We start from the raw sequence: 26,181 nt of genomic DNA, 5'->3' as shown, positions 1-26,181 counted from the left end.
TGGCGAACGCCCGGTGAATGTCATCTGCCAGCGCGTGTGCCAACAGCAGGATTCGAAGGCGGTGGTGTAATGGTGTGGTCGTGTTTTTCATGGAGGAGGCTTTCACTTCCTGTTGTTTTGCGTTGCACTATCACAGCACAAAACTACACGCCAATAACGCCTCTGTAATGGACTGGCCTACACAATGTCAAGAACCTCAATCCTATACAACACCTTTGGAATGTTCAGTCTGGAACCGCGCGACCGCTACGGTCGCAGGTTCGAATCCTGCCTCGGGCATGGATGTGTGTGCTGTCTTTAGGTTAGTTAGGTTTAAGTAGTTCTAAGTTCTAGGGGACTGATGACCTCCGATGTTAAGTAACATAGTGCTCAGAGACATTTGAATCATTTTAACCTTTGGGATGTTTTGGAACGCCAACTTCGTGCCAGGCCTCACCGAGCGACATCGATACCTCTCCTAGGTGAAGCACTACGTGAAGAATGGGCTGCCATTCCCCAAGATACCTTCCAGAACGTGATAGAACGTATATCTGCGAGAGTGGAAGCTGTCATCAAGGCTAAGGGTGGACCAACACCATACTGAATACCTGCATTACCGATGGAGGGCGCCACAAACTTGTAAGTAATTTTCAGCCAGTTGTCCGAATACTTTTAATCACATAGAGTACATACGTTACTGCTTGTAAAAATAGTTTCCAGAAGAAATGGTGTTAGCAACTTCAGAATCGAAGGGTATTGTAAAGAGTTAGCGTGCATTTGAGCCCAGCAGTCCCCTCGTGTCTGTGTGACTGATCACGTCGGAGTTACGGCGCTCTCAGTCGGTGCAGGGCCGTTGTGCACAGTGGAAATATGCAAGCAGATACCAATACATTCAGCAGACGTGAGTGACTTCGAACGGGGCAGAATGACTGAATGCTGGGAAACGGTTTTGTCATACAATAGTGCAGGGCCCGCAGCTGCTACAATGATGCATGTGTGGAAGCAGTGAATAGAAAAATGTTCTAAACAGCAACGAATGAGTTCTGGACCACAGCGTGTGATAACAACCATCATGTCCGCGTAACCGTTAACGAGAGATCAGCTTCGTCCACAGTGAAGGCTTGACGTTGATTACAATTCATGTGGTGAAATAGACCATGACAAAGCGAAAAATATAAATTTCCCGTCATTAGATCTGAAGAGTGCTTTATAAAGGAGAGCAAAATTTCGATGGTAAGATCAGTACCGCTCATCGAAATGCAAAAAAAGGACGAGTAGAGGCAAACATTCCATCAAAGAAAATAAACAATTTTTTCAGCCTTCAGTTGCAAGGTAATTTTTACTCGTTTACCTAGGTTTCGATTCCAGTAATGGAATCTTCTTCAGAACAAAAAATAAAAATTAAATTATTTTGAGAGCCAAACACTGGCCATGTCAGAGATTAAAAATCAAAACAATAAAGACGCATAATCATAAGATAATGTCTGTCAAAATTAAAACTATTAAAGCGAACGTAGGCGGAGCTACGCCGGCCAGAAATAAGCTTATTTCCATTACTGATTCCATTACTGGAATCGAAACCTAGGTAAACGAGTAAAAATTACCTTGCAAATGAAGGCTGAAAAAAATGTTTATTTTCTGTACATTTCACGGTTGCTGACGCGCTGCATTATGTTAAATATTTGTAAATTCCATCAAAGCCTTGGTTTTTCACAGTTAAGGACGAGTACAGACAAACATTCCATCAAAGCCTTGGATTTTCACAGTTAAAGCGAATGAAAGGATTCTGAATGCCACACACCGCGTGATCATACTGCAGCCATTTGAACCTAGCACACACATATGAAATACGCTTAGTGTGAATGTGATGGAGTAGCAAAATCAGATGCAAATGACATTTTCTTCGCTTGTATTAAGCTATATGCATACGAGTAAATGGATTTTCTACTACAGCGTATAGGGTATCCTTAACTGTTACCACTAATATGCCAATTATCCTTCATCGTAATTTAATGCTAGCTTGAAAAAATCACCAAAATTTTGAATAACTGTACCTTTAGAATGAGAAAATAGGTTCCTAAAAATGGACTGCAGGCGAAAAGCTAAAATCTGTTACGGCCTCAGGTGTCCCTGCCCTGTGAGTCGTGGTAGGTATGGTGGTGGTTGTCGTGACAGTAGTGATGTGGGTTTTGCTGGTGGTGGAGCTGATTCTGGAGGTACCGGCACAGCTGACGACAATTCTGTTTCGAAACACCACTGCAACTTAAGTAATACCATAGCTTAGTGATAAGCGCCAGAAGAACGATTTATCGAAACCAGATTATCAAGTCTCTTTACCTAACCTTCACCAGTTTCTGGATTATTCACACTCCTCTGTGGAAGGTGGACATTACTGTTTGTTACATAAAACAAGCAGGGAATCTAATATTTTTTTCACGACACTCGCTAATCCTTCGTCCTATCTATAAGCGTGGTTGGCGAAATAGACAATTCATCTACACACATATTCTGCAAGCCACCGAATCGTGAGTGGCGGAAGGTATTTTGCACTCTATTTGTCGTTTCCTTCCATGTTCCATTCTCAAATGGAGCGAAGAAAAAGACAGCTGTCTGTATGTCTCTGTACGAGCCCTAATTTTACTCATATCTTCGTAGTTCTTAGGCTACATGTACGTTGGCGGCAGTGGAATCTTCTACAGTCAATTTCCAACGACAGTTCTCTGATTTTCCCCGTAGCGTTCCTCGAAAAGAACTTCGCCTTCCCTCTGGAGATTCCCATTCGAATCCCGACCCATCTTCGTAACACATGCGGACTGATCGAACCTACCAGTAACAACCTAGCAGCATATCTCTCAAATGCTTCGATGTCATGCTTTAATCCGACTTGGTGGACACCCCAAACACCCGAGAATTAGTCAAGGAAGGGTGGCACTAGTGTTCCATACGTTGTCTCCTTTCATATGAACCCCGTTTTTCTAAAAGTCTATCAGCCTAATATTCGCCTTCCTTACTACAACCTCACACACTCGTTCCATTTCATATCGCTTTCCAGCTTTGCGCTTAGGTATTTCATGTATGTGACTGTCAGGCAACACCCTAATGTATTCGAACATTACGAGATGATTTTTTCCTAAACTCACATTTCTCTACATTTAAAGCTAGCTACAATTATCATTCCATCTAGAAATTTTGACAGAGTCATTGCGTATCCCCACATACAGGGTGACAATTATTGAACTATATGAAATAAACTCGTCGAAACTTCTGAAATGCTTGAGTTAGGACGTTGAATCTGCACGATTGTCCTCGGGGCGTGATGGGAATTAGTGTGTACTGTATGGTGTGGTTTAGCGCCCAAGACCGCTTTCATTTTGATGGGTTCGTCAATAAGCACAAGTGCCGGCCTCGGTGGTCGAGCGGTCCTAGGCTCTTCAGTCCGGAACCGCGCGACTGCTACGGTCGCAGGTTTGAATCCTGCCTCGGGCAAGGATGTGTGTGATGTCCTTAGGTTGGTTAGGTTTAATTAGTTCTAAGCTCTAGGGGACTGATGACCTCAGATGTTAGGTCCCATAGTGCTCAGAGCCATTCGAACCATTTGAATAAGCAAAACTGGCGCATTTGGAGGACTGAGAATCCGCATTTGGCGATCGAGAGGTCTCTTCACCCTCAACGGATGACTGTGTGCTGTACAATATCCAGTCACGGAGTAATCGATGCGATATTCCTCGATGGCACGGTGACTACCGAACGGTAATTGAAGGTTTTGCAAGATGATTTCATCCCCAATATTCAGAGTGACCCTTATGTCAACGCTATGTGGCTCATACAAGACGGAGCTGTGCCCCATCGAAGCAGCAGAGTGTTTGGTGTCCTGGAGGAGCACTCTGGAGACCGCATTCTGACTCTGGGGTACCGAGAGGCCACTGGCATGGGCCTCGATAGGCCGCTATATTCTCCGGATCTGAACACACGCGATTCCTTTTTGTGGGGCTACATTAAAGTCTGGGTGTGCAGCAATAACCCCGAAACCATTTCTGAGCTGAAAACAGCCATTCAGTAGATCATCGACAGCATCGATGTTCCGACACTTCAGCGGGTCATGCAGAATTTCGCTATTTGTCTGGGCCATATCGCCAAGGATGGAAGGCATATCTAAAATGGCACAACCTAAATCCGAATATCTTAGCGACGTTCATGCTGTATGCACGCAGCAGTTTGTAACTAATTTATGTTATTTTCATATAGTTAAATAATTGTCACCCTATACCACAGCATCAACAGTAAACAGCCACAGGTTGCTCCTCATCCTGTCCGTCAGATCACCTATGTGAAGGGCGGTCCTATCGCACTTCCCTGGAACACTATCTGATGATGACCCTGTCTGATGAACGCTTGTCGTCGAGGGCAACGTACTGCCTATTCCGTATGCTCCTCCCTTCGCTAGCTGTCTACACTAGGGCACTGTGCCAAAATCTTTTCGGAAATTTGGGAATATGGAATCTAACTGGTCCCCTTCATCAAAGGTCCTTAGGATATATGTGAGAAAAGCCCAAGCTGAGTTTCGCAAGAGTGATGTTTTCTAAAAGCGCGATGACTTGACGGCAGATTTTCCGTTTCAAGCAAATTTACTATATTCGAAATGAGAGTATGTTCACGAAATGTAAACTCAATGTGTAGATATCATATAGCACAATGAATGCTTCAGACATTAAGTGTAAAAGACATAAATATTGTGTTTCAAAGCACCGTGATAATATTTTGATAGCAAAGCACTTGAAGAGGTAGAAACGATATGTTAGTGTTGATAACAAATACTGCATATTCTATTTACAGAATAAACTAAATATGCATCTTCTATACATGAATCTATATACACCCGGAACCAGTAAAAGGTAACTGAATATAATTTTTTACGTACAGGCAGGTTACAGTAAACGTGAGACCTTATTTTTATTGGGTAAGGTAACTACTAGTTCATTTGTTAGAACATTAATGTGTTCTGGTTGACTTTTATTTTATTATTCTGGCGTACATTAAAAGAGGAACGAACATGCTGCACATTGTATTTATTCACGGCTCATAACTTTGTTTAGAACTAGAATCTTAAAAGTAATGTTTGTGTAGATCCTACTCTCGTTTAGAAACGTTGTGTTTTTTTTAATGACATGCAATGTGCATCCGACAGCTTCTTGGTGGATGTAATCGTCAGTCCATGACCATGAGTCTTAAAATTAAATACGGTCTGTGAGCCGTTTTCTATTTATTTCACACGTATATGAGTATGCATGTGTCACATGAAAATAGTTTCTTCGGCGAAAACTTGCTAGAAGTGGAACTTATATGTTATGAAGAAGGCATGTAGCATGGACGGAAATACGGTATTATACATAAACCAGTGTATCACAGTATAGCAAAAACATAGCGGTAACCTCATCTTTTTTGCAGAACGCTATTAGCTGTAGCCCATGATCAGGTTTTAATGTCTCGTAAACGAAGAGACATTACAGTAGTTGAATTGGACTGGACTCAGATGAGGCTTTCACAGAGGAATCATTCTGAACTCTGCCTATCTAGGGGTACCAATGCGTCACTTCTCTCAGCTAAATTGTCTTAGGGGGCCTGAAGTAAGATGTTTTCAACCTACGGGCGCCGTGTCTGAAAAAAACTCACGTTATTTTTAGTGTTGGCTGGCTTTCAGTACGATTTTTAGATAAAGTGTTCACACTAAAAAGGCGTGTAATTGGTAACTAGAAGTATTCTGTATCGGCTGCCTCCTTTGAAACAGAAACTTTAAAGCATAACTCATGAGAGGAGAAAAATTCGTGTTGTGATGCCCGCTGAGAAGCAAACATCGTTTTTTTTTTACGGTGGTTTCTTAATAATACCCTGCGAAGTGAGAACCCGGAACCGACCTACGCGAGGATATTTTCACTGCTCGAGAGTTTGAAAGCACGCCAGCAGGGCCGACAGGATTAATTTGTGTGGCGTGTCCCCTACTTAACGTAATAGCCTGAGAATTCACTTGGCATGAATCGAGTAGGTCAGGGTTTGGTACAGTTTGCTACTACAAGACGCTGTACACATTTCATGGCGAGTCTAAGACAAGTATATGACAAGTAAAGAAAGTTACGAAAACGATCGCTCCAATTGTAAGTAGGCTGTTTAGGTTTTATGTTGGTAACGCCACGTATCGCTCTATATGAAAATCACTGACTGTGCTGTGTGAAGTCTGTGGCTGATTGGCATGGTTGGAATAGTCGCTATTGTAGTGTTGGGCAGTTGGATGTGAACAGCTCTTAGCGTTGCGCAGTTGGAGGTGAGCCGCCAGCAGTGGTAAATATGGGAAGAGAGATGGCGGAATTTTGAGAGCGAATGATATGGACGTGTGTCCATCAGAGACAGTAAATTTATAATGACTTTCTAAACACTCTTAAGGTAAATACATTGTTTGTTCTCTAGCAAAATTTTTCATTTGCTAACTATGCCTATCAGTAGTTAGTGATTTCAATAGTCAGAATCTTTTATTTAGCTGGCAGTATTGGCGCTCGCTGTATTGTAGTAGTTCGAGTAATGAAGATTTTTGTGAGGTAAGTGACTCATGAAAGGTATAGGTTATTATTGGTCAGGGCCATTCTTTTGTAGGGATTATTGAAAGTCAGAGTGCGTTGCAATAAAAATATTGTGTCTGTTTAGTGATGACCAGAATAAGTAAAGAGAGAAATGTCTGAATATATTCAGTTTTGCTCAGCTGTTTGAAAATCAAATAGCGTAAGGGGTTTATCAGCACAGTAATTCACTTATTTTTCTAAGGGGATGTTTCATATGGCGTCTCATTATATTTTCTAAGGGAATGTTTCACATTAACATAGTAACCGCTAACTCAGACTACTACTCTAGATAGTTCACTGAATGTTTGCTTTGGATTTTGCGCATAATGAATCTAACATCGTAAAATTAAAGACCAAAAGAGAACAACGTGAAATAGTATATCACTTTGTATTATTGATAGCTGTCCCGTCAGAAAGTCATTCCCTTAGGAGATGCTCAAGAAATCCCAGTGGCAGAAGCTTCAAAAGTGGCCTTGGGCATCACAGCGAGCATTAGTATTGAAATTCCGGGAGTACACTTTTCGGGAAGAGTCGAATAACACATTACTTTCTCCCACACACATCCCGTGAAATAACTGGGACAACAAAAGTCGATAAATTAGAGCTAATACAGAGGCTTGCCGACAAACTGAAGCGAGTGGAACAGGGAAGGGGGAATAGGTAAGTGGTACCAAAAGTTCAAAATTGGTTCATATGGCTCTGAGCATTATGGGACTTAACTTCTGAGGTCATCAGTCCCCTAGAACTGAGAACTACTTAAATCTAACTAACCTAAGGACATCACATACATCCAAACCCGATGCAGGATTCGAACCTGCGACCGCAGCGGGCGTCCTCGAGCCTATGAAATAGAACAGTTCATACGCGACGATCTACGTTTAGATCCGGCGACATTTTTCTATAACGGCGAGCGTGGTTTATGTTAAAATGACCAGTGCAGAGGTTTGCGCGACAGTGGTGTCTAAATACTCGAACTCTCTCAGATTCAAACATTCTGACGGGCATATCAGTGCAGTGACAGTGGATCATGCAGGCATGGGCCTAAGGACTGTAAGGGTTTTTGAGCTCCCCTTCGAGGTCCCAGAGGAAGTTGTCAAGGACGCCTTCCGACCATACGGCAATGTTATCAACCACGTTGCAGAAAAGTGGCAAACTTTCTCGACGTATAAGGTCTACAATGGTGTGCGCCAAATTAAAATTGAGCTCAAGAAACATATGCCATTCTATTTGAACATCGGTGGCTGTCGTGCAATCATCATGTACGACGGTCAGCCGCGTACCTGTTCCGGATGTGGGCAGGAAGGCCATGTTCGATCGAGCTGCTTACAACGTCGAATTACGCAGATACCAGTGGGAGACTCCATTTCCCCGACGGGAACGACATTCCTGCCCCTCACGTACGCTCAGACAACGATGCGCACCATAGTTGAGGACGAAACGGGCGATCAGACACACCCATCGACGCCAGAAGTACCGAGGGAGCAAGAGGAAGGACGTCCGATGCCAACCCATATGTCGCCCCCTCCACAGCAACAACAGCAGCAACAGTCCCACGCACTCCAGACGCAACGTAACATTCAGAACGCGATGGACGTGGACGCGAACATTGTCCCGACCGCGGCTTTCCTAGCGGAAGGTGATACGACGCTGGATTGCCTCCCACATTCGGATACGGATGTCCACGTTCGAAAGCAACGTTCGCCTCGACGACGGAAGCGACATCGGCGGACCCCTTCTGACGATTGCCTCCTACACACGGCCGGTCAAGAAGGTGACATCTTCTCAGACGGCATGGATGCTGCGCCTGCTGAGGATCTAAGTGGTGTAGACGGTTCACTTGCCCATACCACTAGTGCCAAGTTACTTCTTGCACCACGTATTCAGCAGATCGCGTCGATGGATGGCGCTCCGTCTACCTCTACCAAAGACGACGTATGTGCGGGATATTTAGGTGCCGATCAGCTACACAGCATCGTGTTGCAACCACTGTGGTCGGACGATGTTGAGGAGCTTCCTAAAGAGGGCACGGGTGACAGGGGAGGGGGTGTCATTGGAGATACCACTCCTATCGTAAAAGACGCATAATTTGTAACGGGTTTGGTGGGTCCGGCAACTCTTGCGGTTAGCTTTGATTGCCATGGGGTCTACCCTATGTGAAGAGGCTAGGCAGCACACCTTTCGCCTTGCCACAATCAATATCGACGCGATAAGAGCACCACACAAACTGACAAATGCTACAACGCATGCTTGATGCGGCGGACGTCGACGTGGCCCTCTTACAGGAAGTATGTGTCGCTAGTTTCCCTGACTTCTACGGATATACCGCCCACATCTCCCACGCCTCTTCTACCGATTGTGGTTTGGCTGTTCTGCTACGGGACGGTTTGGCGGCTACGGACGTACTATACTTACCGAGTGCTAGAGCCATGGCAGTAACTGTTAAAGGTGTACGACTCATCAATGTCTATGCCCCTTCAGGATCAGGGAGACGGAGAGATCGGGCCCGCTTTATTTCGGAAGATATCACGCGTCTATTCATGGGCAGCATAGACGATATGGTGATCGGAGGAGGTTTTAACTGTACATTATCTCCGTCTGATCAGCAGCCACATCACGTCCCTTGTGCGGAATTGGAAATGCTAGTGCGTGACCTCCACCTGATTGACACGTGGCGCCATATCCATGGCCCAGCTCCTGGATACACCCACTATACAAGTCAGTCATCAAGTCGGTTAGACAGGATTTACGTCACAAGCACCCTTTCGACGGCGACGAGAGGAGCAGAGTTCTGGCCCACTGCATTCACCGACCATACAGCCTATATTTGCACCATTGCCCTCCAAGCTGCACGTGTGTGGCGCAGTAGGCCCCCCTGGAAACTGAAGGTCGCCCATCTGGACGAGCCGGCATGTAAAGGTGCTATCGAAGAGTCGTGGAACGCGTCCTTACAGCGTCGTGGTCGTTACCGATCGACCCTCAGTTGGTGGATTGAATGTGCGAAGCCTGCTCTTAGGCGCACCTTCATGGCTTACGGCCGGGAAGCGGCGGCATGGAGGAGGAGCATGCCTTCAATCGGCATTACGCTCAACTTTATTCAGCAGTGCTCCCTGATATGGCGACGGTAGACACCGTTTCAGCACATGTCCACGGTACAGTTCCACCAGACATGGTACCGACTTTACTGGGAGAAGTGACGGAAGAGGAAGTGCTCGACGCCATTGGTAAAGGTGCTCCCCATAAATCACCAGGAATCGATGGATTACCATTAGAGTTCTATCGAGCATTTAAACAACTGTTGGTACCGTGTTGGGTTGAAATTTGTCAGGAATTGATGTCCCCGGGTACACCGTTGCCTGCACCGTTCTTGGAAGGACTGATTGTCCCCATCCATAAGACGAAGGGACGGAATCATGTCCACGATTATCGCCCCTCAACGTTTTTGAACAGCGACTTCAAGATCTTTTCGAGGCTGCTATCAGAACGTCTTCGGAGCACACTATTGCACGTCCTGTCCAGCGATCAGATGTCCTTGGGGGGACCCAACAACATCGGAACTGCGTTATGTCGTTACAGATATCTCATCTCCCTTGCACGGGTGAGACGTTTGCCGGCAGCCCTGGCGTCTATCGACTTTAGCCAGGCTTTTGACCGTGTGGGCCACACTTTCCTCACTGCCGTTCTACGGCGCATGGAATATCCCGACCCCTTTATCACAGTGTTGACACGCCTCCTGCATGGGGCTACTTCTCGAGTTCTTGTTAATGGAAGACTGACGGCACCCATGCCGATCCGCCGATCAGTACGACAGGGATGTCCATTATCAACATTGTTATTTGCATTGGCCTTAGAGTCTTTGTTATGTGGTCTCCCAGATAGGCTCACTGGGATACAGTTCGGCGGCTCCATCTATCGCTGCACCGCATATGCGGATGATTTGATGATCGTCATACGAGGAGCTGACGATATGGCCGCGACGTTGGACTGGATTGCAACCTACGGTACAGCTTCTGGTAGCCAAATCAACGTTGACAAATCTGTCGCCTTGAGCATCGGGATTGGGCTACCGCAGGAACACATTGCCCCCTTACGCTTCAGTGATACTGTCCGCTGCTTGGGCTAAGATTACATGAACGACATGCGACGCGCGACAACGCTCAATTATCGACGCCTTCTTCACCAAATTAAGGCCGGAATTGCAAATCAGCGCTTGCGATCCCTCGACATCGTTCAGCGGGCGTATTATGCCAATGTATACCTTGCGTCCCGCATACCGCATGTCGCCCAAACGCTACCAATTCCGAAACCCTTGGCTCGTAGCATTATGGCAGCGCTGGGATACTTTGTCACCGCTGGTATGTTACTGAAGATCAGATACGTATCTCTTACTCTCCCCAAGGAAAAATGTGGTCTTGGCCTAGTCAACGTCCATGATAGGGCCATTGCCCTCTATGTTAGCTCACATTTATGTCTGCTGCGCCGTTGTCCTACGAGCCTCACGAGTCTGCTTCTGACAGCGCTATGACCTGCTTCACTAAGAGCGCCGGTGCCACTACAGGACATCCCAGCGCCCCTCTTTTATATAGGACGTTTCTATTTAGAACAAAGTTACTGCAGTGTAGCGCTCACGACATCACAAATGGCCACGACTCGACGTATATATCACGACATGATGCAACGCCGCCCCCTAAATGTGGTCGAACTAAAATATCCTGACGTGCGGTGGCGCGTGGTGTGGAAGACTGTACACGATGCCATGCTTGATTCCGATGTTGTTTCCCAATGGTACGTAGTCGTTAATGGGAAGCTGGTGACGCAAGAACGTCTCTACAATATCCACATGGCAGAATCTCCTAATTGTGTGGGTTGTAACACGGTAGATTCTGACGAGCACCGCCTCAGCTGCGGAGAGGCGGAACCGGTTTGGCACCTAGTGCGGCAGATGCTGGCTTATCTCTTGCGAGTTGGGCCGGAGCATATATCTGCACGCACGTTATCGTTTCCGGATGAGACATTTTACCCCAAGACTCGAACCAGCTCCGTCACCTGTATACGTGGACATGCGGTCCATTACCTCTGTCGTGACGGACACAAGAATTTCCTTGACTTCTGGCTCTATTTGCAAGAAAGACATCATGCTATTTCCGGGCATACCAGATATCGACAATGCTTCGCAAACTACTTATGGAGTGCCTTTCACAGCCCCCCGTGCAGCTGGAATGTTCCAGGCAGTGCCAGATGAGGTCAGAACGAACTGCACACGAGCATATATTGAACAATCTTTATCAGTTGGCGCAGTCGTTGGGAAGCCTAACTACGACGTGGTAGCTTTCTTTTCATGTTATTTACGTTTAATATCTTCGATGGTGTCTTCACTCTGTTTTAGTTTTCCAGGCTTGATTAACTATGTCTGTTCGCACATTGATACCTATATACATAAAAAAAAGATAATAAAAAAGTGGGCAGGAGACCTGCTTTTCGAATTCAAATAAATACACAAGAACAAACTAAGAACAAAATGAACAACAAATCAAAAATAATAACGTATTATACCCCTTCCTTTCTCCTTTTATTATTTTTTATATTAAAAGTTCAGATGCATATTTAATTTTAGTTTGGTTGGCGAAACCTGAAGTGGTGGCGAACGGCCGTCCTAGTTAACTGTAGGATGAAAGTGGCGGTGGCACTAGCATTGTTTTTGTTTTTAGGCTAGATAGGTAAAAACAGGGGGTAGCGTCTTTGATTCATAACCAAAACGTCTTCGGTCCCGGGTTCGATCCCCGCCACTGCCTACATTTTGATAAATAATCAGCATTGCCGGCCGAAGACTTCCGGCATGAGAAGTCAGCCTCATTCTGCCAACGGCCTTGTCAAAGAGGGCGGAGGAGCGGATAGAGGATCAGGGCACTCTCTTGTCCTAAGGGTGGGAAATTGCCCCTAAAGGCGGAAGAATCAGCAATGATCAACGACATGAGGATGCAGAAGGCAATGGAAACCACTGCATTAAAGGCACGTAACGTGTATCCACAGGACATGTGGCCCGTAGTTGAAGAAGTGTCATGATGATCTCTCCATTGGCAAAAGATTCCGGAATAGTCCACAGTGCGCCTCTCGCAGCCGATCGATGTTGACGTGCGGTGCGTGCTCTCCGCTGACAAAGAGGGCCCGCGCACCTTGTTTACTTTCTTCGGCCGACGCTAACGTGACGCCGTAGCGCTACAAGACCATGGCAAACCAATACAGAAAATCAACCTTGAATTTCACATTTCGGAACGACTTTACCCGACCAAAAGCGCTCGAAGTCGAACGCTTTTTAAAAGAGGAAGCCAAGATCCCGGCTGCCGACATTGTCGGCATTCACTTTTCGATCGTCAGTAGCACGGTCTATGTAAAGCTCATAAACGAAACTACTTGCGACAGGTGCTTCGAGAGATGAAACAAGAACTCCGCTTCTGCCACGCAGATGGCAATGTTGGCAACGTCGAGGTCGGCCATGCCGCAATGGGACTGCGGACTATACGCATCTTCGAACTTCCATTTGAACTCGCGGCGGCAGAAATTGTAGCGGCGCTCCGCCCCTACGGTACGGTACACGAACAGGTGGCTGAAAAATAGACCCAGTTCAGGACGCATCCAGTACTCAATGGAGTACGCCAAGTGCGCATAGATCTCCAAGGACACGTGCCATCCTATCTACAGATAGGAGGATGCCGGGCCATAGTTATTTATGACGGCCAGCCGAAGACGTGTTCCGGATGCGGCAAGGAAGGTCACCTTCGTTCCGAGTGCCTCCAGCGTCGGATCACACAACTCCCACCGAAGGACGTTGCACCACCAGCGGCGAAGACTATTCTACCCGTTACTTACGCGGCGGCGCTCACGATGTTCTCCACACAACAGACACGGCCGACCGCTTCAGCGGTACAAGAATCACTTTCCACGGACAAAAACCTGGATGATCCGCCGACCTGGCTAGTGGTGGAAAATAGTACTACGACTCTGGAGCTACCGAACGCGACAGACATTGACGCCAGTAAGATGGCAATTGATTCCCTTATTGTACCGACCGAAGCGTTTGTTCCGGCGGAGCGTGGGTCAGTGCCGTCTTCTGACAATGAAGGCCGCGTACGGAAACAGCGATCACCGAAACGCCTAAAGCGCCGTCGTCGGACCGTGTCGGAACACAGCGGTTCGCATTCTGCCGGGGAAGAACAACTGACCACTCAAGAAGTCAGCCGCGAAGCAGACGCTGTTTCCACTGACTCCAACCTTGCAGAACAGACAGAAAAAACATGCAGCTTTCGACCATCAGCCCATTGACAAAAACAGTGAGCAGCGGGAAGGTACCAGTGCAGGCAGCGAAGTCGTCCGGTCCCTTACTATCAAACATTCCGAGGCTATGGGCCATGAAGAGACATCCGCGTCCGCTTCGTGGGCCGAGGACGTCGACCCGCGGCCAGCTGAGGTGCCGCCGGATCATGCAGCATAAGCAGCACAAGAAGGACCGCGTTCGGCGGGGGGGTGACATCACTTCCGATGTTCGCTTCTCTCCAACTTCACCATGGATAACCTCGCCCAAACAACACGTTGCCAGGCTTACCGCCTGGCGACAATGAATAACAACATGATCAGTTCTCCTGTCTAGATCCAACTTTTGAAAGAAACCATACGAGCCATGGGGGTTGACTTTGCTTTCCTACAAGAAGTGAAAACGACTGCACTCCCGCACTTTTACGGTTACACCACACATTTGACGCCCAGTAGCCCTGCAGATACCGGAGTGGCAATATTAGTGCGTGAAGGTATTGAAGTTACCGACGTCACGTTTCTTCCCTCCGCGCGAGGAATAGTATTTACGGCACTCAACACCCGATTCATTAATGTTTACGCTCCGTCGGGTACCACAAGACGTCACGACCGCGCCAGATTCTACTCCACAGATGTCGCTCCCCTTTTCCTTGGACAATACGACCACAGTGTCTTCGCCAGCGATTTTAATTGCGTTCTTCACCCCAAGGACCAAATCCCACATTACATGCCTTGTCCGGAACTGGGTGCGATGACCCAAGAACTTCACTTGTGCGACACGTGGGAAAAAGTCCACAGTAACCTCTCTGGCAACACTCATCTTACCAGTCATTCGGCCAGCCGAATCGACCGCATATATGTGTCATAAGATCTCACACAAGGTGTGGTGGACGCCGAACTATGGCCTCAAGCCTATTCCGATCACAGTGCCTATATCTGCACTATACACCTACGCCCCCAACACGTCTGGCGCAGCAATGGCTTTTGGAAGCTCAACATCACTCATCTCCAGGACCTGGATTGCCGTCGGCAAGTTGCAGCAACGTGGACTGACTGTGAACGCCGCCACCCTCGATACACCTCGACCCTGGAGTGGTGGCTCCTCTGTGCCAAACCAGCAATCCGTAGGACACTTATGCAATATGGCAAGGACGTGACTGCGTGGCATCGAGAGACCCTCGATTTTTACTACGCGGCACTCAGGGACCTCGACGCCTTACCCCCTTCCCCGGAGAGACAACATGACCAAAGCAGAATCAAGGCTCACATACTATCATTGACGAAGCGCCGACTAGAAGGTGCAGTAGTCCGCTCGCGACGGCACGACCGAACGTTTGCAGAGGAACCCACTATGCACCACGTTGTGGCGGAAAAGCGCCGACAACGCCAACATTTAATCACACAACTCAGGACACACGACGGCCGCTTATGTATGACCCAAGCAACCATAGTAAAGGCGGTGGAGGATCATTTTCGATATCTTTACAAGGAAAGAATCGTCGATGACGAGGCCACTACTGAAGTGTTACAGCAGGTAACACGTACTATCGACGAGGCTACCGTGAATGCACTAACAGAGGAAATCTCACTCGAAGAAGTCGAAGACGCCGTGGACAAGGGTGCGGCTAATAAGTCTCCTAGGCCTGATGGATTGCCCATCAATTCTACCGGACTTTCCGTGACATCATGATGCCTCGCTGGGTTATAATGTTCCGCGAACTTATGTCTCCAGACTGTGTTGTGCCGCCAATGTTTGTAGAAGGTCTTCTCATACCGGTACACAAGCCAGGTGGAGTGCTATCGATTAACGACTATCGGCCGCTTACAATGCTGAACGCCGATTACAAGATTTTCACCAGAATTATGGCGAGCCGTATTAAGAAGACTTTGCCGATGATCCTCGCTCCAGAACAGACGTCGCAGGGGGGAGAAGCCAACTTACACATGGCCACTGGTGACTGCAGGGACTTAATAGCGATCGCTTCTGCGTGCCGTCTGAGAGCGGCGATCGTCTCCGTAGATTTCAACCGCGCCTTTGATAGAGTGCACCACAACTTCCTCCTACGAGTGATGGACTGTATGGGATTTCCCCCGGGCCTCATCGACACCCTACGGCGTCTTTGGACCGAAGCCAGCTCACACGTCCAGGTCAATGGAAGGGCGGTAGGACCAGTACCCATTAAGAGGTCTCTACGTTAGGGCTGTCCCCTTTCTACCTACCTTTATGCCATCGTACTCGAGCCATCCCTAGAGGGCCTTAACCACCGCCTATCTGGCATAATGCTGCGGGACGTCACCTTTCGCTATAGGACATACGCTGACGACCTGCTACTGCTGGTTCGTTCCAGTGACGAAGTTCAAAGCGTACTAACCTGGATTGAACGATACGGACAGGCCGCAGGCAGTCTTCCGAACATCAACAAGTCGGCGGTGTGGGATATTTGGCGTGGTCTCGGACCGGAAGCCCTCGCTCCCATCCCACCAGTTTCTGATCTGCGACATTTGGGAATCACGTTCAAGAAAGATGTATGTACAACAGCTGCAGCAAACTATCGACGGTTATTACAGATCATACGCGCAATGGTACGACAGAACCTGCTACAGGACTTGAAGCAGCTACAACGTGTTGAATACCTGAACCTCTACGTGGCATCAAAACTCAACCACGTGGCACAAGTCCTCCCACTACCGCTGCAGATAGGTCGCTGGCTTCAGGCGGCCTTCAGTTACTACGTTTCCGCAGGTCATATCTTTAAAGTACGATACGACACTCTTACCCTCCCAGTGCACAAAGGAGGGCTGGGATTGGTCAACGTCAGGGCGAGAGCAGCTGCCCTTTACACGAGCAACATGAGGAAACGATGGAAAAGTCAATATACCTCTCTCACGGGTCGTTTACTACACGTCCTGATGCCAGTCTCTAAAGTCCCGCCGGTGTCGGTTGCGCACGTCGCACCACAGCTCTCCCATGTGTCGACCTTCATTCTTGATTACAGCTATGTCAGCTCGAACCTCTCCGCCACGCGTCCACCAAAGGCGAAAGTTTTTTATACCAACCTTCTGCGTGCTGTTCCCCATAATGTGGTGGAAAAGAAGTACCCTACTGTTCACTGGCCAAGAGTGTGGAAAACGATACACCACAACTTTCTGTCTTCCACGGTGCATTCGATGTGGTATCAGATCGCCAACAAAAAATATGCCACACTAAAGCGACTTCACACTATTGGACTAGCAGACTCCCCTTATTGCCCAGATTGTCACCTTTTGGATACCGATGAACATCATTTTACTTGCGCATCATCGTCCGGAGTTTGGCGACTAACACAGAAGATATTGGCTTGTTACCTCCGGGTCACACCTGATATGATTGACCCTCAGACCCTACTCTTTCCCGATGGATCTTACTTTCCGGCTGCAAAATATCATGCGCTCACATAGTTCAAAGGACTTACCGTCGCCTACATCTTTAGCGACGGAGAGAAAGAGCAGCTTGATTACTGGTGGTTCCTACAAAATGCTCACAATGCCCTCGAACGCACACCGAAATACCGTACGCTCTTCGCAAATTATTTACGCAGCGCATTCGTTAACCCCCCACTCAGCTGGGGAGCGCCGAGCTGCGGTTAATGTTCTGTGCCGTATCACACAAACGGCTGAACGTTCTGCCTTGTCAGCCATGAGCGAAGGAAGAGACAAGCTGCTGCAAGGATGCTGTTTTCCTTGAGGCACTAGCGAAGCTGAATGCCTCCGTTGTAGATGCCCTTCAAAGGAGCAATTGGAGATTTCAGATAACGATGACGAGGCTCCAAGTGGAACCAGTTACATTATTGGAATTCCATCAGTGATTTATGTTTTTATTTTTGGTTTACTCTTTTATGCCACCTTTGTTGTTGTAACACTTACTTGTAACACTTAGTTACTAGAATTCTCATTTGTACACGTTCCCTAAATGTAAATATGTAACAAAAAAAAGTGGCAAAGGATAGCCCTAACCTTGATTTCTCATATTTCCCCTGATATATAATTCTCTGGAGTGGGTTTACCCAGGAGCCAACGCCTGAAGTGGATCAGATTTTTTGTTATAGGATGAAAAGTGGCGGTGGCACTTAGGGTTTTTTAGTTCCATTTTCCTAAGGGGCTTTTTAAGGGAAATTAAACAAAAAAAAACAAAAAAACAAAGAAAAAACACAAAAAAGGGATAGCGTCTTTGATTCATAACCAAAACGTCTTCGGTCCCGAGTTCCATCCCCGCCACTGCCTAAATTTAGATAAATAATCAGCATTGGTGGCCGAAGACTTCCGGCATAAGAAGTCAGCCTCATTCTGCCAACGGCCTTGTCAAAGAGGGCGGAGGAGCGGATAGAAGTTCAGGGCACTCTCTTGTCCTAGGGGTGGGAAACTACCCCTAAAGGCGGAAGAATCAGCAATGATCAACGGCATGAGGATGCAGAAGGCAATGGAAACCACTGCATTAAAGACACGTAACGTGTATCCACAGGACATGTGGCCTATAGGTTGAAGAAGTGTCATGATGATCTCTGCATTGGCAAAACATTCCGGAATAGTCCCCCATTCGGATCTCCGGGAGGGGACTGCCAAGGGGGAGGTTGCCATGAGAAAAAGATTGAATAATCAACGAAAGGATAATGTTCTACGAGTCGGGGCGTGGAATGTCAGAAGCTTGAACGTTGTAGGGAAACTAGAAAATCTGAAAAGGGAAATGCAAAGGCTCAATCTAGATATAGTAGGGGTCAGTGAAGTGAAGTGGAAGGAAGACAAGGATTTCTGGTCAGATGAGTATCGGGTAATATCAACAGCAACAGAAAATGGTATAACAGGTGTAGGATTCGTTATGAATAGGAAGGTAGGGCAGAGGGTGTGTTACTGTGAACAGTTCAGTGACCGGGTTGTTCTAATCAGAATCGACAGCAGACCAACACCGACAATGATAGTTCAGGTATACGTGCCGACGTCGCAAGCTGAAGATGAACAGATAGAGAAAGTGTATGAGGATATTGAAAGGGTAATGCAGTATGTAAAGGTGGACGAAAATCTAATAGTCATGGGCGACTGGAATGCAGTTGTAGGAGAAGGAGTAGAAGAAAAGGTTACAGGAGAATATGGGCTTGGAACAAGGAATAAAAGACGAGAAAGACTAATTGAGTTCTGTAACAAGTTTCAGCTAGTAATAGCGATTACCCTGTTCAAGAATCACAAGAGCAGGAGGTATACTTGGAAAAGGCCGGGAGATACGGGAAGATTTCAATTAGATTACATCATGGTCAGACAGAGATTCCGAAATCAGATAGTGGATTGTAAGGCGTACCCAGGAGCAGATATAGACTCTTATCACAATGTAGTAGTGATGAAGAGTAGGCTGAAGTTCAAGACAGTAGTCAGGAAGAATCAATATGCAAGGAAGTGGGATACGGAAGTTCTAAGGAATGACGAGACACGTTTGAAGTTCTCTAACGCTATAGATACAGCAATAAGGAATAGAGCAGTAGGCAACACAGTTGAAGAGGAATGGACAACTCTAAAAAGGGCCATCACAGAAATTGGGAAGAAAAACATAGGTACAAAGAAGGTAGCTGCGAAGAAACCATGGGTAACAGAAGAAATACTTCAGTTGATTGATGAAAGGAGGAAGTACAAACAAGTTCCGGGAAAATCAGGAATACAGAAATACAAGTCGCTGAGGAATGAAATAAATAGGAAGTGCAGGGAAGCTACGCGCGAAATGGCTGCAGGAAACATGTGAAGACATCGAAAAAGATATGATTGTTGGAAGGACAGACTCACCATACAGGAAAGTCAAAACTCTATCTTTGGTGACATTAAAAGCAACGGTGGTAACTTTAAGAGTGAAACGGGAATTCCACTGTTAAATGCAGAGGAGAGAGCAGATAGGTGGAAAGAATACATTGAAAGCCTCTATGAGAGTGAAGATTTGTCTGATGTGATAGACGAAGAAACAGAAGTAGATTTTGAAGAGATAGGGGACCCAGTATTAGAATAGGAATTTAAAAGAGCTTTGGAGGACTTACGGTCAAATAAGGCAGAAGGGATAGATAACATTCCATCAGAATTTCTAAAATCGTTAGGGGAAGTGGCAACAAAACGACTATTCACGTTGGTGTGTAGAATATATGAGTCTGGCGACATATCATCTGACTTTCGGAAAAGCATCATCCACACAATTCCGAAGACGGCAAGAGCTGACATGTGCGAGAATTACCGCACAATCAGCTTAACAGCTCACGCATCGAAGCTGCTTACAAGAATAATATACAGAAGAATGGAAAAGAAAATTGAAAATGCGCTAGGTGACGATCAGTTTGGCTTTAGGAAAAGTAAAAGCACGATGGAGGCAACCAAGAGGGAATAATAAGAGTGGACGATCAAGAACGAAGTGCTCGTATTAAGAAGGGTGTAAGACAAGGCTGTAGCCTTTTGCCCCTACTCTTCAATCTGTACATCGAGGAAGCAATGATGGAAATAAAAGAAAGGTTCAGGAGTGGAATTAAAATACAAGGTGAAACGGTATCAATGATACGATTCGCTGATGACATTGCTATCCTGAGTGAAAGTGAAGAAGAATTAAATGATCTGCTGAACGGAATGAACAGTTTAATGAGTGCAGAGTATGGTTTGAGAGTAAATTGGAGAAAGACGAAGGTAATGAGAAGTAGTAGAAATGAGAACAGCGAGAAACTTAACATCAGGATTGATGGTCACGAAGTCAGTGAAGTTAAGGAATTCTGCTACCCAGGCAGTAAAATAACCAATGACGGACAGAGCAAGGAAGACATCAAAAGCAGACTCGCTATGGCAAAAAAGGCATTTATGGCCAAGAGAAGTCTACTAATATCAAATACCGGCCTTAATTTGAGGAAGAAATTTCTGAGGATGTACGTCTGGAGTACAGCATTGTATGGTAGTGAAACATGGACTGTGGGAAAACCGGAACAGAAGAGAATCGAAGCATTTGAGATGTGGTGCTATAGACGAATGTTGAAAATTAGGTGGACTGATAAGGTAAGGAATGAGGAGGTTCTACACAGAATCGGAGAGGAAAGGAATATGTGGAAAACACTGATAAGGAGAAGGGACAGGATGATAGGACATCTGCTAAGACATGAGGGAATGACTTCCATGGTACTAGAGGGAACTGTAGAGGGCAAAAACTGTAGAGGAAGACAAAGATTGGAATACGTCAAGCAAATAATTGAGGACGTAGGTTGCAAGTGCTACACTGAGATGAAGAGGTTAGCGCAGGAAAGGAATTCGTGGCGGGCCGCATCAATCCAGTCAGTAGACTGATGATAAAAAAAAAAAAAAGTTCTAAGTTCTAGGGAACTGATGTCCGCAGATGTTAAGTCCCATAGTGCTCAGAGCCATTTGAACCATTTTGAACTAGCCAAAAATATTCTGACCACAGCCCATTGCGAGAATGAATGCCGCCTAATGTACTTGTAGATGCGTGACGCCGTTAGGGAAAGTGTATAAACGGAGCAGAGACGAATGGGGAATCACTTAACGATAATACGCCTGCAAATGCAAAATCCACTTTCATAAGCGAACTTCGAGAACACAATATGATGGCTCGGCGCCTAGAGACAAACATCAGCGACACGACGAAGGTTAAAGGCTGTCTACATGCTCAGACCGTGAGCAAGTATGGAAAGTGGTTGAACGACAGCCAAACCGCGAGTAGGTGTCAAGGTGTTGGACGCCCAGGTCTCATCACAGAACGTGAAGTTCGAAGGCTTTCTCGCTCTGTAAAGCAAATTCCCCACACGTTATAAAAATTTATGTATTTATGTAAGTTGTGCGACCGAGTTCAACAGATTTGGTATACATATTACTTGATGAGATGACGATGAGGTCCCATACTCCGAGGAGCGTAGGGTTCGATGCGGGAGACCCGCACCGCTGTACTAGGCAAGGTCCTAGTGGAGGTGGTTTGCCATTGCCTTCCCCCGACCGTAATGACGATGAATGATGATGATGATGAAGACAACACCCAGTCATCTCAAGGCAGGAAAAATCCCTGACCCCGACGGGTATCGAACCTGGGACCCCTTGCGCAGGAAGCGAGAACGCTGCCGCAAGGCCACGAGCTGCGGACTAACAGTCTGAAAATCATAGCTGTGGAAACATTTCCAGATGGGTGAGTGGGAGGTGAAAAGCAATGCAGTCCACGACGCTCGGGTAGCCATAATTTAGTCACCCATTACTTTAGAATAAGAGCACTTCTTTACTTCTAATTCTATACACAACACATTTCGTAGACAGTAGCCACAAACAACCATGGAAGCTTCTGCGATATTATATCATTTTATAGCACATAGTTCAGGAGGTACGACTTCATAAACATTCAGCTGATTGAAAATGAAACGGGGTAAAATTCGCTAGAGATGCATGTCAAACGAAATGTTAGAAATATGCGACATATACGCGAAATATATTTGACATGTAGGTACACATGCAAAGCTGCAGGTAAAAAGTTCTTGCTAACCCTTGGTCGATTTTAGTCAGATTCGGTACACCCTTTAGCTATAGTCTGGAATGAAATAGTAAGATGGTTATAATGTGGTGCAAAAAGGGGGTGGAGGAGATGGACATACAGCGAGGGGGTGAGATGGGCGCAGAGTGGGGAGAGGAGGAGTTAGATAACCGAGGTTAGGAGAAATGGACAGAGAGAGAGAGAGAGGAGATGGACAGAGGAAGGAGAAAGGAGGAAATGGACAGAGAAAGGAGAAAGGAAGAAATGGACAAGATGGAGGATGGAAGAGATAGGAGAGAGAGGGGGAGGAGGAAATGAACAGACACAGGTGGGATCAAATGGACAGAGAAAGGGAAGAGGAGGAAATGGCAGAAAGATGGAAGAGGAGAAGATAGAAAGAGAAAGAAAAGGAGGAGAAGATGAACACGGTGACGGGGGTGGAAGAGATGGACAGAGAGAGGGGCTGGAGAGGAGGTGGGCAAAGAGAGGGGCAAGTGATGGACAGAGGGGAAAGGAGCATATGGACAGACAGAAGGAAGAGCAGATGGACGGAGAGAGATGGATGGAGGAGATAGAAAGGGGGTGACAGAGGAGATGGACTAATAGAAGATTGGAATAAATTCATACCCGGGCAACGCCAGGTACTCAGATAGTACTTTGTAAGAGAAAACATGATCTGTTGTAAGCTATAGTGTAAACTTTCCTTGGTTGAATTGTACTAGTAGCTGATTTTGACCGTTAGCTGTTGCCAAGACATGTGTGACGCTGGGTATTACATTACGCAACTTTCGGATTCTTTAACGTCACACATACAAACCGTGACGCCATATTTCATAAATTCTGTGGGACTGAATCTACTTCGAAAATGTTACATCCCGCGTGATGTTATTACGCGTTCGATTTGGATTCATTACTGATGTAACTCTAGGATATGACATCTGGTTTTGTATGATGTAAAAGAATCTGATAATTACGCTATGGTCGGAATTAGCTAATAGAGCGATTTAAATAAAGAACATTTACATAAAAGGCGCCAGAGGACCATATTTTCTTTTAAAGTATTTACAGGTTGTGGACCTTCACAAAAAATAAAATTTTATAGCAGAATATGCAGCGATCTGGTGGCAGATCTGCCAGAGTACAATGCTGGTGTAAGCAAAAGTATCGGAGTACACTGTTCAGTGCACCGAGTTGAAGATGGAATTCTGCAGCAGACCACTCTGTATTTCTTCCCATGTTGACCCAACGAAATGGCCAGTTATGACTGCAGTGGCAACAGGCTCATCGATACTGAACCGAGGATCAACGGATACGTGTCGCCTGGGGCTCTATTCTATGTCGTTCATACCGATCAGTGTAGTAGGTTAGTCTCCGTATTGACTTCATTTTTGGGTCTTTATTCGAATTTCCTGTTCAGTAAACTTCTGACAACTGTTACTGGATAGTCCTCCTGCCGATTTTTCGACAACTGTACCGAGAGGTTTTGCATTTCGGTATGGCCCTATCGTTCGGTTATCTGTAGTTTATTTACACCAATAATTTGGTATTTTAAACATATTGAGCGATTTTAGTTTTGGATTTAGTGATTGTGTTACTAAAGAATCACCACAGGATGCGTCCAGTTGGAAAGTGGGTTCATAATATACAATCTTCCTTTGTTAGAAATACGGTTAGGTTATATTGTTACCGTGAATGATTGCAGCATCCAAAAAATAAGTTTTTGGTCTATATTCTCTAAAAATACGTGTTATTTTAACGGATTAAGAATTTAGAGATCATTAAATATCTGGACATGGGCTCTGCTGGAATTACTAGTGACTTCGCGTACTCTTCCCCGCAAATGGTTTACTTATTAATTATCGGAACGTGTTTAAGACTTTAAAGTAACAATGTGAAGTAATTTTGTAAAGTCTGATAGAGGAAACCTTCCAAAATTTCATGCATTTATGGCTTCCGTCCACATCATTCGGCAACGTTGTCAACCTGTGTCTCCCTCACAAGACTTACATAAAACAATGCACTAGGAGCTGCGAGCTGTTGCAGAGAAGTTGGTGAGGCGAGGAACTGCTGTGGCAAAGGTTCGGATATCGGTGGATGCGAAAATACTTTTACCTCTACGTGTTTGCAACACAAGCTGAGATTTCGTTAATCGTCAAAGTTAACCATTTTTCTGTAATATTCGTTTAAATTTACCCGTAAGAGCTCGCTTATTCAGTAAAGACTATCTCCGGCTCCGTGACTTCCATATGTTTAAGAAATGAAAGATGAAATTACTGTGCATCAAACAACTGACAGTGACGTTTATACTACTTCTTGTCACAAATAATTCACCATTTTTTTCGGAGAGCGTAGCGATTTCGGAGAGTTTGGTCAGACAGGAATCTAAGCGCACAACGTAAATTACTGCGAATGAAACTAGCAGCAATAGTCTTTATACTCTAGTTTGTCACAAGTACTTATCTACGATCGAATCGTAAACAGTAGACAGAGATACGCCACAATATTTTCGGACTATACCACCATATACGAGTATGAAACATTTTGATTCAACAGATGCATATTATAAACTACAACGAACTTCTATAGCTGCACTCTCCAAACGCCCTCGAAAAGCCGAATTTTTAAATTTTATTTTTATACACCAAATCGTTGATGTACTATATTGGGAAATAGGCTACTTCATTATTTAGATCTCTATAAGCGAGCTACGATCACATTCTATGCATCTTCTTATTCTTTGGCCCTCTCATAAACAACTTTTCGGGTTCGTGGCGATGTGTTCCTATTATGCTACTAATTGAAGGCAGTTCATTCCCACACGCATTTCGCTTATTTTATCTGTGAAGCAACATCACGAATAAAGGAAGCGAAACGTGTATGGCAATTAAAAAACTGCCTTCAATTAGTTGCATGGACGAAACGTACCTCCATGACTTTTGAAGCACCTAAAGAACGACGGAAAAAAGAAAAACTGATGTAGTTTTCGGGTGGAGGAGGAGGAGGATCTTAGTGTTTAACGTCCCGTCGACAACGAGGTCATTAGAGACGGAGCGCAATCTCGGGTGAGGGAAGGAAATCGGCCGTGCCCTTTCAAAGGAACCATCCCGGCATTTGCCTGAAGCGATTTAGGGAAATCACGGAAAACCTAAATCAGGATGGCCGGAGACGGGATTGAACCGTCGTCCTCCCGAATGCGAGTCCAGTGTGCTAACCACTGCGCCACCTCGCTCGGTCGAAGGTTTCGGGTGTTTCTATAGATGTATTTGTTCAATGTGGTACTACACTCCATTCCTAATTCATATTCCAAAACGTAAAATTCAAAGCAGGACGTCGGTCAGAATGAGAATAAAATGACATAACAAGACATTTACGATAGCTTCCAGAACACAGTCAATAATATATCGTAATGTATGTTAATAACACTATGTTTGTTGTAGTTATTACGCGAACTAATCATTACTCGTAGCAGATACCACGTTCAAATACGATTTCACGTACAGGAATGTCTGTTCAAGATGAGTGAATTCAGTACCGGAATTAACGGGGGCTAATAGCTGTAGAACCACCTGCCTCTTCCTTTTTTTTAACTCGCTATGCGGAATCAAATTAAACACGTTGGAATTTTTTTTGTTCTAATAATGGCACCCATGTGAAGGGTCACTAATTCTTTTATGGTGTGTAGATTTACAAATGAGCAATGAACGTAACAAACAAATTTGACTAAAGAAAAAGAATCTATGTTGACCATGCAGAATCTGTGTAGACCTTAACAACATTAGT

General features: G+C 45.7%; 1 protein-coding gene across 1 annotated transcript in view; it reads right to left on the bottom strand.

Moving 5' to 3' along the window:
* Positions 1-26,181, bottom strand: part of LOC126354447 (octopamine receptor beta-2R) — a 698,957-nt gene that overhangs the window by 419,872 nt on the left and 252,904 nt on the right. The window lies entirely within an intron of this gene.

This window comes from Schistocerca gregaria, chromosome 3, assembly GCF_023897955.1.
Source record: "Schistocerca gregaria isolate iqSchGreg1 chromosome 3, iqSchGreg1.2, whole genome shotgun sequence".
NCBI lineage: Eukaryota > Metazoa > Arthropoda > Insecta > Orthoptera > Acrididae > Schistocerca > Schistocerca gregaria.
The sequence above is the reverse complement of the archived record's forward strand: the minus strand, read 5'-3'. Positions and strand labels throughout refer to the sequence as shown.